This window comes from Trichomycterus rosablanca, chromosome 10, assembly GCF_030014385.1.
Source record: "Trichomycterus rosablanca isolate fTriRos1 chromosome 10, fTriRos1.hap1, whole genome shotgun sequence".
NCBI lineage: Eukaryota > Metazoa > Chordata > Actinopteri > Siluriformes > Trichomycteridae > Trichomycterus > Trichomycterus rosablanca.
Window position 1 is genome coordinate 39,375,269 of NC_085997.1, and position 14,671 is coordinate 39,389,939.

The following is a 14,671-nucleotide window of genomic DNA, read 5'->3' on the forward strand; positions in this document are numbered from 1 at the left end:
AGCGCGCTGTACTGGTTATAAGTGTTCTGTACTGGTTTTAAGCACTCTGTACTGGTTATAAGTGCTCTGTACTGGTTATAAGTACTCTGTACTGGTTTAAGCGCTCGTACTGGTTATAAGCACTCTGTACTGGTTATAAGTGCTCTGTACTGGTTATAAGCGCGCTGTACTGGTTATAAGTGTTCTGTACTGGTTATAAGAGCTCTGTACTGGTTATAAGCGCGCTGTACTGGTTATAAGTGTTCTGTACTGGTTATAAGAGCTCTGTACTGGTTATAAGAGCTCTGTACTGGTTATAAGAGCTCTGTACTGGTTATAAGCGCTCTGTACAGGTTATAAGCGCTCGCTCTGCACTGGTTATAAGCGCTCTGTACTGGTTATAAGCGCTCTGTACTGGTTATAAGCGCTCTGTACAGGTTATAAGCGCTCGCTCTGCACTGGTTATAAGCGCTCTGTACTGGTTATAAGAGCTCTGTACTGGTTATAAGCGCTCTGTACAGGTTATAAGCGCTCTGTACTGGTTATAAGCGCTCTGTACTGGTTATAAGTTTCTCTGTACTGGTTATAAGCACTCTGTACTGGTTATAAGTTTCTCTGTACTGGTTATAAGCACTCTGTGCTGCCCAAATTTATCGGTCATTGTTTTAGTACAATAAGCCACGTTACGCTTTATTTTTCACGTTAAGCGTTTGTTCGTTCTGTCCGGGTCACTTTTACCGCGTCGTATCACACAGTCCATCTCTTTAAAAATATCAGCGACAAACTGGATCAGGATGTAATCAGGTGACTTTAGAAGCTGAAAGTGGTTTAAATTCTATATAATGTTATAATTATAAAATTGGGAAGCACCCAAACCTCGACACGGTGACACGCCCACAGATGACGTCACGGTTCACGCTGATAAACCGAATATTCTGTGGTGCCAAAATAGACGCTAGTTCGCTGTCCGGAACCTGTTTTTAATCATTAACTTCTGCCTCCCGCTCTGGTGCCTCCTCGGGTCGGACCTGCTGACGTACCCGAGCGGAGGCAACATCAGAGAGACGATAATAATAATAAAGTAATAATAATAATGTAAAGTCAGAGACGATCGCTCATCTATTGCTGCTGTTCGAGTCGATCATCTTCTAGACCTTCATCGGTGGTCACAGGACGCTGCCCACGGGGCGCTGTCGGCTGGATGTTTTTGGTCGGTGGACGATTCTCGGTCCAGCAGTGACAGCGAGGTGTTTAAAAACTCCAGCAGCGCTGCTGTGTCTGATCCACTCGTACCAGCACAACACACACTAACACACCACCACCATGTCAGTGTCACTGCAGTGCTGAGAATGATCCACCACCTAAATAATACCTGCTCTGTGGGGGTCCTGTGGGGGTCCTGACCATTGAAGAACAGCATGAAAGGAGGTAACAAAGCATGTAGAGAAACAGATGGACTACAGTCAGTAATTGTAGAACTACAAAGTGCATCTATATGGTAAGTGGAGCTGATAACATGGACAGTGAGTGTAGAAACTATCTCTGTAATGGATTGGCGCCCTCTACTGGGTGTTCCTGCTTGTGCTCTTGGTTCTCGGATCAGTAGAGATGGTGGTAGAATTAATTCCTGCATTATTTATTCAGACAGCAGAGGGAGACATTTCTCCACTATTCATTTATATTTATGGTTTTGTACTGTATATGTATATGAGGCTCACTCACTAAGCCACTTATCCTGATCAGGGTCGCGGGGGTGCTGGAGCCTATCCCACACACACACACACACCTAGAGGCAACCTGACTGCCCGTCTTTGGACTGCAGGAGGAAACCGGAGCTCCTGATGGAAGCCCACACCGACACGGGGAGAACATGCAAACTCCACACAGAAAGGACCCGGACGGCTCCACCTGGGAATCGAACCCAGGACCTTCTTGCTGTGAAGTGACAGTGCTACCCACCGAGCCACCGTTCGTGCTGGTTCTGATAGAAAGGTGTCGGAATACACCGAGCATCACAGTTTGTTACGTACGGGGCAGCAAAAGGGGGACCAACACGATATTAGGAAGGTGGTCATAATGTTATGCCTGATCAGTGTACATTATAACTTTTATGGCTCCTCGGATCATTTTTTACATTTTCCACAGAAATTTAGGTCTACTGAGGGACGGCATCAAACCTGGGTCGCTGGAGCTGCACGGTATTGAAACTACACTGGGTGCAAACGTGCTGCAGTGTTTTATTACTGTGACACAAAAATGTCAAATTTCAGAATAAAAATATAAACATTTTCCGCATTAAATAAACATTTGTCTATTTAACCGCATATTACAAGACATTTTGGAATATGGACCGCTTGTTTCTTTTTATGAAGGTGTTGGGGGCTAATAAAACATTTTATGACACATTTTCTTTATAAATATTAACAGAAATAAAGAAAAAACAGGAAATGATCACCTACAATACAGAAATATTTATCATTAATAACCATAAGTAATTTTGTCACCCATTTTTAAGAAAATATAAAATAATAATATTATTGCACGTTTCTGCAAATTATTTTGTTTTAATTTGTGTTCCACTGTATTACAACATGTAAAAAAAATGAATTAAAAAAGAAACAGGTAAGCGTACAGGAAGAGTCAGTTATATAAATATTAAATGTTATTAAATGTCTCCCTCTGCTGTCTGATCTCGGCTACTGCAGTTCGCAGATCTTTTTATTTTCATCAAACGCTTTAGTCGGTCATGGTTGCAGTGAGTCCTGTTCCAGCGGGAAACACTGAGCGCCAGGCAGGAATATCCTGAACAAGGCGACAATCCATTATTATTATTAATTATTATTATTATTATTATATTACAACTATTACTACTACTATTATCATTTTAATTATTATTATTAATATTGATATTATTATTATTATTACTATTATTATTACTGCTACTATTATCATTGGTATTAGTATTATTGATATTATTATTGATATTACACTATTCTTATTATTACACTTTTTTTATTATTATTACACTATTATTATTATTATTGTTATTATTACTACTACTACGATTATTATTATCATTAAACATAATCATTATTATAATTATTATTAATATTTATAAACCCTATTTTTATTATTAATATTACTATTATTCTACTATTATAGCATTATTATTATTATTATGAATAAACATTATTTTTGTTATTATATTTATTATTATTATTTACTATTATTAAAATATTATTATTATTATCATTAAACATAATAATAATTATTATTATTAATATTTATAAACACTTGTTTTTATTAATATTACTATTCTTACTACTACTATTATTAGCATTAATATTATTATAATTACACAATATTATTAAATTACACATTTGTTTTTTTCATTTTTAGTATTTTTATTACTATTATTGCTATTATTATTATTATTACACATTATTATTAGTTATTCTTTTTAGTATTATTATATTAAACATTATTTTATTATCATTATTATTGTTATTATTATTGTTGTTATTATTATTATTATTATTATTATTATTATTATTACACAGTGATCATGACGACTTTAAACGTTGATGCTTAAACGTTTGTGTTCGACTGAATTTACTGTTTACATTTTAAACTTTAATTCTGTTTGATTGATCGGTTCGTTGAGGTCGTGCTGTAGGAGCATAATCTAGTTCCACTCTTATTGGGTTTTCTCAGGCTGAAATAGCCTGCACACACACACACACACACACACACACACACACACTCTCTCTCACACACACACACACACACACACACACACACTCTTACACACTTTCACACACACACACACACACACACACACACTCTCTCTCACACACACACACACACACACTCTTACACACTTTCACACACACACACACACACACACGCTCTCACACACACACACACACTCTCACACACACACACACTCTCACACACACACACACACACGCTCTCACACACACACACACACACGCTCTCACACTCAAACTCAAACTCAAAAGAAGCTTTATTGGGATGACAAATAAGGACATTCGTATTGCCAAAGCAAGTTACAGGGAAATGTAAACAATAAAAATAAGAAAGAACAAAAATATACAGAACAGTTACATGTGCAAAAAATATAGAATAGAATAAAATATTAATAAAAACAGTGCAAAATAATAACAATAAAAAGTATAATATTTACATTAATGAGGTAGTAAAACAATCAGTTTGTGCGTGTGTGTGTGTGTGTGCGTGTGTATGTGTGCTTGTGTGTGCGTGTGTGTGTGTGTGTGTGTGTGTGTATGTGTGCTTGTGTGTGCGTGTGTGTGTGTGTGTATGTGTGTGTATGAGACATGGTCACCCACTGTCCCTCACCTGGTGGCAGGTGTAAGTATAGAGTGCTGCTAGTGTGCAGCTCTCTCTGTGCTCCCCCAGTAGGTGGGGCAGTTTGTCGGGGTCTGGGAGGGAGGTGAAGTTGGGGATGATGTTGTTGAATTTAGGGAAGAATTGGGAGCGGACGTGGTGGTACTTGGTACACCGGGTGAGGAAGTGCAGCTCCGTCTCTACTGTACTGAGAGTGCAGTGCTGACACGACCTCTCCTCCCGGGGCAGCCAGGACCGGGTGTGTCGCCCCGTCTCCACGGCCAGGTCGTGTGCGCTCAGTCTGTACCTCGTCAGGGTGTTTCTTAATTTAGGGTCGGATACTGTGCTCAGATAATCTGCTGCACTGTAGTGTCTGTTTAGGGCCAAATAACAAATAACAACAAATAATAAATAACAACAAATAATAAATAACTGCATTTTACTTTGAGTTTTAGTTTCAGTTTCCCAATCATTCAGATATTTAGTTCGGAGTTTTTGTGTAATTTGGTTTATTCTAATTGGGTTTACATATTTCTCCTGTTCCTGAGTCTTTATTGTGTTAGTGTGTGTTAGTGGTGTGTCGGCGTGTGTTATTACAGTGTCTGTGTGTGTTAGTGGTGTGGCGGCGTGTGTTAGTGGTGTGTCGGCGTGTGTTATTACAGTGTCTGTGTGTGTTAGTGGTGTATTGGTGTGTGTTAGTGGTGTATCTGTGTGTGTTAGTGGTGTATCAGTGTGTGTTAGTGGTGTATCGGTGTGTGTTAGTGGTGTATCTGTGTGTGTTATTACAGTGTCTGTGTGTGTTACTGGTGTATCTGTGTGTGTTAGTGGTGTATCTGTGTGTGTTAGTGGTGTATGGGTGTAGTGACTCAGGACCAGTTGGATGAGGGGACTGGTATGTTTGCTCAGCTCTTGGTGTTTCAGGGATTTATAATGGTAAGTTTGGGGGTCGCTCTTATTTAGATGGTTCCAGAAGTTGATGCTCTTCTCTGTATGTTTATAATTAGTGGAAATCGGCCTAATTCTGCCCTGCACGCATTGTTCGTGGTGTGTGTGTGTGTGTGTTAGTGGTGTGTTGGTGTGTGTTAGTGGTGTGTGTGTGTGTGTTAGTGGTGTGTTGGTGTGTGTTAGTGGTGTGTGTGTGTGTGTTAGTGGTGTGTTGGTGTGTGTTAGTGGTGTGTGTGTGTGTGTTAGTGGTGTGTTGGTGTGTGTTAGTGGTGTGTGGGTGTGTGTTAGTGGTGTGTTGGTGTGTGTTAGTGGTGTGTTGGTGTGTGTTCGTGGTGTGTGTGTGTGTGTTAGTGGTGTGTTGGTGTGTGTTAGTGGTGTGTGTGTGTGTGTTCGTGGTGTGTTGGTGTGTGTTAGTGGTGTGTTGGTGTGTGTTCGTGGTGTGTGTGTGTGTGTTAGTGGTGTGTTGGTGTGTGTTAGTGGTGTGTGTGTGTGTGTTAGTGGTGTGTTGGTGTGTGTTAGTGGTGTGTGTGTGTGTGTTAGTGGTGTGTTGGTGTGTGTTAGTGGTGTGTGTGTGTGTGTTAGTGGTGTGTTGGTGTGTGTTAGTGGTGTGTTGGTGTGTGTTCGTGGTGTGTGTGTGTGTGTTAGTGGTGTGTTGGTGTGTGTTAGTGGTGTGTGTGTGTGTGTTCGTGGTGTGTTGGTGTGTGTTAGTGGTGTGTTGGTGTGTGTTCGTGGTGTGTGTGTGTGTGTTAGTGGTGTGTTGGTGTGTGTTAGTGGTGTGTGTGTGTGTGTTAGTGGTGTGTTGGTGTGTGTTAGTGGTGTGTGTGTGTGTGTTAGTGGTGTGTTGGTGTGTGTTAGTGGTGTGTGTGTGTGTGTTAGTGGTGTGTGTGTGTGTGTTCGTGGTGTGTTGGTGTGTGTTAGTGGTGTGTTGGTGTGTGTTCGTGGTGTGTGTGTGTGTGTTAGTGGTGTGTGTGTGTGTTAGTGGTGTGTGTGTGTGTGTTCGTGGTGTGTTGGTGTGTGTTAGTGGTGTGTTGGTGTGTGTTAGTGGTGTGTTGGTGTGTCTTCGTGGTGTGTTAGTGGTGTGTTGGTGTGTGTTCGTGGTGTGTCTGTGTGTGTTAGTGGTGTGTTGGTGTGTGTTAGTGGTGTGTTGGTGTGTGTTAGTGGTGTGTTAGTGGTGTGTTAGTGGTGTGTTGGTGTGTGTTAGTGGTGTGTTAGTGGTGTGTTAGTGGTGTGTTGGTGTGTGTTAGTGGTGTGTTGGTGTGTGTTAGTGGTGTGTTAGTGGTGTGTTAGTGGTGTGTTAGTGGTGTGTTCGTGGTGTGTTGGTGTGTGTTAGTGGTGTGTTAGTGGTGTGTTCGTGGTGTGTTCGTGGTGTGTTGGTGTGTGTTAGTGGTGTGTTGGTGTGTGTTAGTGGTGTGTTAGTGGTGTGTTAGTGGTGTGTTGGTGTGTGTTCGTGGTGTGTTGGTGTGTGTTAGTGGTGTGTTGGTGTGTGTTAGTGGTGTGTTCGTGGTGTGTTCGTGGTGTGTTGGTGTGTGTTAGTGGTGTGTTGGTGTGTGTTAGTGGTGTGTTGGTGTGTGTTAGTGGTGTGTGTGTGTGTGTTAGTGGTGTGTTCGTGGTGTGTTGGTGTGTGTTAGTGGTGTGTTGGTGTGTGTTAGTGGTGTGTTCGTGGTGTGTTCGTGGTGTGTCTGTGTGTGTTAGTGGTGTGTTAGTGGTGTGTTGGTGTGTGTTAGTGGTGTGTTCGTGGTGTGTTGGTGTGTGTTAGTGGTGTGTTGGTGTGTGTTAGTGGTGTGTTCGTGGTGTGTTGGTGTGTGTTCGTGGTGTGTTGGTGTGTGTTAGTGGTGTGTTGGTGTGTGTTAGTGGTGTGTTAGTGGTGTGTTAGTGGTGTGTTGGTGTGTGTTAGTGGTGTGTTAGTGGTGTGTTAGTGGTGTGTTGGTGTGTGTTAGTGGTGTGTTGGTGTGTGTTGGTGTGTGTTGGTGTGTGTTCGTGGTGTGTCTGTGCACCTTTAGGATGCTTTTACAGAACTCTGTGTGCAGGGTCTCTAATGGATGTTTGTCCCAATTACAGAATTGATGGTGTGTAAGTGAACCCCAAACTTCACTGCCATATAGAGCAATCGGTTCAATTATTGATTCAAAAATTTTAAGCCAAATTCTAATCGGAATTTCCACGAATGTTTGACGTTTTAAGGCGTCGACGCCCTGCGAGCTTTTTCTCTCAGTTCATTTACTGCCGGATTAAAGTTTCCTGTGGAACTGATGTTCAGTCCGAGGTAAGTATAATCTTTAGTGTGCTCAATTTCATGGTGTCCTAATTTATATGTGTGTTTGGTTCCCTGAGATCTGGATCTTTTCTGGAAGGTCATAATTTTGGTCTTTTTGAGGTTGACGGTCAGGGCCCAGGTCTGACAGTACTGCTGCAGCAGGTCCAGTTTGTGCTGGAGACCCTGAGCGCTGGGGGACAGCAGGACCAGATCATCTGCATATAGCAGGAGTTTAATCTCTGAGTCATGTAGAGTGAGACCGGGCGTGGCTGAGTGCTCTAACATGGAGGCCAATTCATTAATATAGATGTTAAATAGAGTTGGACTTAAACAGCAGCCCTGTCTCACTCCACGCTCCTGAGAGATGAGATGTTTCTCTTACTGCCGATTCTTATTCCACACTGGTGTTCTGTGTACATGGATTTAATAAGATCAGATGTTTTACCCCCTACACCACTCTCTAACATTTTATAAAACAATCCTTCATGAGTTATTTTGAACTACATATTTTTCGATCAGGGTGTGTAGGGTGTAAATATGATCGGTAGTGCGGTAATTTGGTAGAAAACCAATCTGACTTTTACTCAGGACGTTGTGTTGGGTAAGGAAGTGTAATAATCGTGAGTTAATGATACTACAGAATAACTTCCCCAGGTTACTGCTCACACAGATGCCCCGGTAATTATTAGGGTGGAATTTATCTCCACTTTTGTAGATGGGTGTTATGAGACCTTGATTCCAGATTTCAGGGAAGGAACCGACACTCAGAACCAGGTTAAAGACTTTTAACATCGCCAGGTGAAATTTGGAGCTGCTGTGTTTGATCATTTCATTCAGGATCCCGTCAGGTCCTGATGATTTCTTTGTTTTTAGTTTTTTAATGTTGTTTTTAAGTTCCTGCTCAGTAATGAGAGAGTCTAGAGGATTCTGGTGGTTTTTAACAGCCCGTTCCAGTTCCTCTAACTTACTAATAATTTGATTTTGTTCAGGATTTGAATCTAATTCTACATTTTTAAAGAGTGATTGGAAATAGGTTGTCCAGATATCCCCATCCTGAATGGCCAATTCTTCCTGTTCTCTATGTTTTAATTTGTTCCAATTGTCCCAGAATTGATGTGTGTTGATTGATTGTTCAATAATTGTTAGTTGTTTTTGGGTGTACTGAGCTTTTTTGGTTCTGAGTGTACGTTTATATTGTTTGAGGGTTTCACAGTAAAGAAGTCGTGTGTTACTGTTGTTTGGGTCTCTGTGTTTTTGGTTTGATATTTTACGGAGTTCTGTTCTTAGGATTTGACAGTCTTTGTCGAACCAGCTGTCATCTTTTGTAGATTTAGGTTTTGATTTAGATTTAATTTGTAATTGAGCTTTATTTGCTGTATTTTTAAAGATCTGATTAATATTTTTAACTGCCTGATTTACTCCTTCTTTACTGTGAATATACGCAGTGTCCAGAAAGTTATCTAAGCTAGTTTGGATTTCTGTGCTGCTAATTGCTTTCTGGAACTCCTCTGCGCTGTTCTCGGCCCATCTGTAGGATCTGGAGATGTTGTACAGCTTACTGGGCCGTGTGTGTGTGGTGGGGTTAGTTTCTGTCTTTTTGATGAACACAGTAATTTGGCTGTGATCAGACAGAGGGGTTAGAGGTTTAACAGTAAATGCACTGAGAGAGAAAGGGTCTAAATCTGTTATTGCATAATCTACTGTACTATTACCAAGAGGTGAGCAGAACGTGAACCTTCCTAATGAGTCCCCTCGAGTTCTACCGTTGACGATGTACAGACCTAAAGTTCCACAGAGCTGCAGGAGGTCTTTACCATTTTTGTTAGTAACATGATCATAATTGTTTCTGTGGTTTAGGGTGGAATTAGTATTAAGAATTTGGTTGTTATTGATGAATCTGTTTCCCTGATCATTTATAATATCAGGTTGGGTTCCTGTTCTGGCGTTCAGGTCTCCACAGACGAGCACGTTTCCCTGGGTTTGGAAATGGCAGGTCTCTCTCTCCAGCTCTGAGAACATGTCTTCAGAGTAGTATGGAGACTCTGACGGAGGAATATAAATGGCACAGAGAAACAGATCCTTCTGTGATGATAGTATAGTTTTGTTTATTTTTAGCCAAATGTGGTATTTTCCAATTTTCATAATGTTTATTAGCGTGTGTAGGTGTGATTTGTACCAGATTCTCACACTCTCACACACACTCACACACACACACGCTCTCACACACACACACACGCTCACACACACGCACACACTTACACACACACACGCTCTCACACACACACACGCTCACACACACTCTCACATACACACACACACTCACACACACACACGCTCACACACACACACGCTCACACACACTCTCACACACACACACACTCACACACACACACACGCTCACACACACTCTCACACACTCACACACACACACACACTCTCACACACACACACACTCTCACACACACTCTCACACACTCACACACACACACACGCTCTCACACACACGCTAACACACGCACACACTTACACACACACACGCTCTCACACACGCACACACACACACACGCACGCACACACACACACACGCTCACACACACGCACACACACTCACACACACACACTCACACACACTCTCTCACACACACTCACACACACACTCACACACGCACACACACGCACGCACACACGCACGCACGCACACACACACTCACACACACACACACACACACACACTCTCTCACACACACACACTCACACACACACTCACACACTCACACACACACACACATTCACACACTCTCACACACACACACGCTCACACACACACACACACACACACACACTCTCACACACACACACACACACACACACACGCTCTCACACACACACACGCTCTCACACACACACACTCACACACACACAGGTGCTGGTCTGGTGTGTGTTTCCTGCCATCTGTACTCGGTTCAGCTTTACTGCTTCTCTCTATTCTGGGTATCGTAGGTTTCACACACTCGTCTATAGAAGATCTACTTAAATCTTCACAGGTGTGTGTGAGTGTGTGTGTGTGAGTGTGTGTGTGTGAGTGTGTGTGTGTGTGTGTGTGTGTAAATCAGTGGATGATTCAGTTTCAGGGTTAAAGAAAACATGACTAATGACTATATTTACAGTTTTTATTATGAATATTACTCTTACGTTCTGCTTTTGAAGCCTGACAGGCTGTAGATGTACAAACCCACGCTGTACGTGAGTAAAATGATGATAAAATTCTAGTTTTTATTTTACTGGCATTACTTTGTTATAAACCGCACATGGAAGAACAACTGGTAGGTGAACGGTCCAACAATTAAACTTTTTAAACCCGCTATTGTAAGGAATGTAGTGATTTCACATCTACAGTCCAAAACATTATAAAAAAAAAACTCTTTATTAAAAGTATTAAAAGTAACTCATGTGATAGATTATTACATCCAAAAACTAGCTGATATTTGGCAGCCAGATGCCTAAACAAACAATGATTGGCTCGTTTCTCATTACTGCTGCAGTTACGACCTCTGCTGGCTGATCGATGGTGCTGCACAGAGACGGGGGATAATGGAGATCGGTGCGTGACACTATGTGCGTATGAACCCTGTTGCAGGTGAAAACAGACAGCTGCTAACAGACAGGTGCTAACATGAGCAAGGTCAACAACCAAACCAAATCAAAATAGTCTCCAATGCAGGATCCACAGCTACCTCTTAAATGTCCTGAGCATTACCTCTCAAGGTGCAGCTGTGGATACTTAGCATGGGCCCAATCATAGAGAGGGGCGTTGGCTTCAAACCCAAACGAAAACACCTCTAACATGTGCTCCTGGAGAGAGGGGCGTGGCACTTAAACATAGCTCCAGGAGCTCATTGAGGCTGGATTCGTGACATACAGCAGCAGCTGTAGATAGATAAATATTTTGGAACGTGTTGCAGATATTCAGTTTAAAATGAGCATGAATGTAAATATATACTGTACATTAATTGAGTGTTCCTACCCACTGATACCCAGTTAGAGATCATTTTATCATAATTATTTGGATTTTGAGTTAATACTAATGCTATATTCGCTTGTTTGAGCTCTTGTAAAACACTATATGGCTAAAAGTATGTGGACATCTGACCAGGAGTGTGTTTGATTAACGTGGACGCTGGACGCAATCGACGTTCCAGTTTATTACAGGGGTGTTTAATGGGGTTGAGGTCAGAGGTCAGAATTCTGTGCAGTTCTTTATGGACAGTGTTTTATATGTAATTGATTTTATACACCAATAACACTGGACAACAATTTTTTGCCAAAGTTCTGTTACCTTGAATTTTTTTGGTGATTGTGACAGACCCATTTGATCTGAACACAAATGTAGTTTCTGATTGTCTGTATCACATAGAAATTTTGAGAAACATGAGATTAACTTTACTGATTATAACACATTTAAATCTTATACGTGTCATTAGTTCAACTGAGCTAAAAGTGTTTTGCTGCTGATTTTCGTTTCTATTCAACATCTGGTGCATCTCGTATTAGTGTTCAGCAATAGTCAGCCAGCACTGACGGATTCCAGTGGCCTTGGTAACATTTTTCCATTGTGGCAATGTCTTGGTGAAAGCATTCGCCATGCTCATCACTTACTGCACCAAGATTAGGGAAGAAATGCAGGAAATGAATTTTCAGTGACGTTGCACTTCATCACTTTGTAAGCTTGAAGAAGGTTGTCACCCAGCTTGATGAAGTTTGGCGCTCGATAGTTGCAAAAAAAGAATTTTTCAACAACATCCTGGAATGATTTCCAAGTGATTTTCTCAGGTCTCACCACCAGCTCTTTGAACTGATCATTCATGATGTGTCGCATTTGTGGACCAACAGAAATGCCTTCACTAATCATGGTATCAGTTATTCTTGCGAACTCTTCTTGCTTTTTATTTGTTCGTTGCCTTTATAAAATCTTTCATCAGCCCGAGTTTTAAGTGAAGTGAATATCTTTTTTTTTTGGGTCCACAAGTGGTTTATGTGCAATATTGTTCTGCCCTGGGGTCAAATTCTGATGAATTGGCCAGTTATTTTTAGTGTAATATGATTCTTCTTATGACTGTCCCAATTGCAAATGAAGCAGCAATACTTGGTATATCTGAGCTGCAATCCAAGAAGCAGTGCCACTCTAAATCTCCAGCTGTTTCAGTTGTAGTTGCTGTACTTGATGTGTTTCAACAACAGTTCCATGTTCTGGTATGTTTCCCTCATTTGTGCAGCATACCAACAGGTACTGAAGGATAGACATTGTCACTGTATAACAAGACAGCCTTGAGGCATGAATCAATAAAATGGTACGTGATAGGAAAAATTTGAGGTGATTTTTGTTATCAGCAGCTCAAAATACCTAAGACACACCCAAAAGTGTTCAAGAAACAAAATCTCTGTTGACCAGTGAATCAATGGAGGTGAAGGAAAAACTGACCGCTCTGGTTTATAACGTTCAGAGCACAATGACCGCAGTAACGTCGTTTGTTTTCAGTATCCTGAATCGGCCAACACAAACGTCGCCACATCAATGATGTATGTGAAAAAATCCCCCAGTATTAACACCACCATGCTCTATACAGTCAGTTCCAGAATCACATGTGCCCTGGGTAAACACGAGCAAAAAAACATCCTGTCCATAATTATTGGCATTCCTGCTGAAGATGAGTAAACACGGTTATAAGAAATTCACGCTGTTATGAATTCGCTTCATCTCACGCTGAGAAAATTATTATTTTTTAAATCCAACCTTTAATCCTTGTCGATTTATTCAAAAAAGAAAAAGAAATATATTTTATTATAAAAACTCACAGTGACTTTATTTAATGGGTTTAAATGATTCATGGTTGCACCAAAACTCCCTTCCACACTAAAAACACTTGTTTGTTTTTTTACACACGTTCTGTTAAGATAAGATAAGAAGAGAAGGGAAAATAAAACAAGATAAGATAAAATATAAGAGAAGAAAAGAGAAGAAACGAGAAGACAAGATAAGATAAGACAAGACAAGATAAGATAAGGTAAGATAATGTAAGGTAAGGTAAGACAAGATATGATAAGGTAAGACATGACAAGACAACAAGACAAGGTAAGATAAGATAAGGTAAGATAAGACAAGATACGATAAGAAAAGAAAAGGATTAGATAGATAGATAGATAGATAGATAGATAGATAGATAGATAGATAGATAGATAGATAGATAGATAGATAGATAGATAGATAGATAGATAGATAGATAGATAGATAGATAAGAGAAAATAAAACAAGATAAGATAAAATATGATAAGAGAAGACAAGGTAAGATAAGATAAAACAAGATAAGGTAAGGTAAGACAACACCAGATAAGATAGAGATAAGAGAAGACAAGGTAAGATAAGATAAGAAAAGAGAAGATAAGAAAAGAGAAGACAAGATAAGAGAAGATAAGAAAAGAGAAGACAGAGATAAGTTAGGATAAGATAAGATAGAGATAAATGAAGACAAGACAAGTTAGGATAAGATAGAGATAAATTAAGACAAGATAGGATAAGAGATAACAAGAAAACAAGATAAGATAAAATATGATAAGAAAAGAGAAGAGAAGGTAAGGTAAGAGAAGAAAAGAGAAGAGAAGACAAGATAATTTAATTAGGATAAGATAAATAGAGATAAGAAGGTAAAGTAAGATAAGATAAGACAAGAGAGGAGAAGACAAAATAAAATAAAAGAAGATAAGAGAAGAGAAAACAAGATAGGATTAAACAATATAAGACAAGAGAAGAGAGGAGAAGAAAAGAAAAGACAAGAAAATAAAAGAAGAGAGGAGAAGATAAAAGTAGATAAGATAAAAGATAAACGTTTCAGCAGATTTCAAGAATATAGAGATATAAAATGTTTATACAGGTATAAAAATAGAAATGTAAAGATATATAATATATAATGAAAGTTCAACACATTACACTGTTTTTAAAAGTTATCGCACATGAGTTTAGTTCAGTGATTACAGTAACTGTGTTCAGCTTTTATACAAGTTAGTTCTGAACTGCAGCACTTTTAGTCAATCAGGATTCAAAAAATATTAAATCCTGTAATTTACTACAAC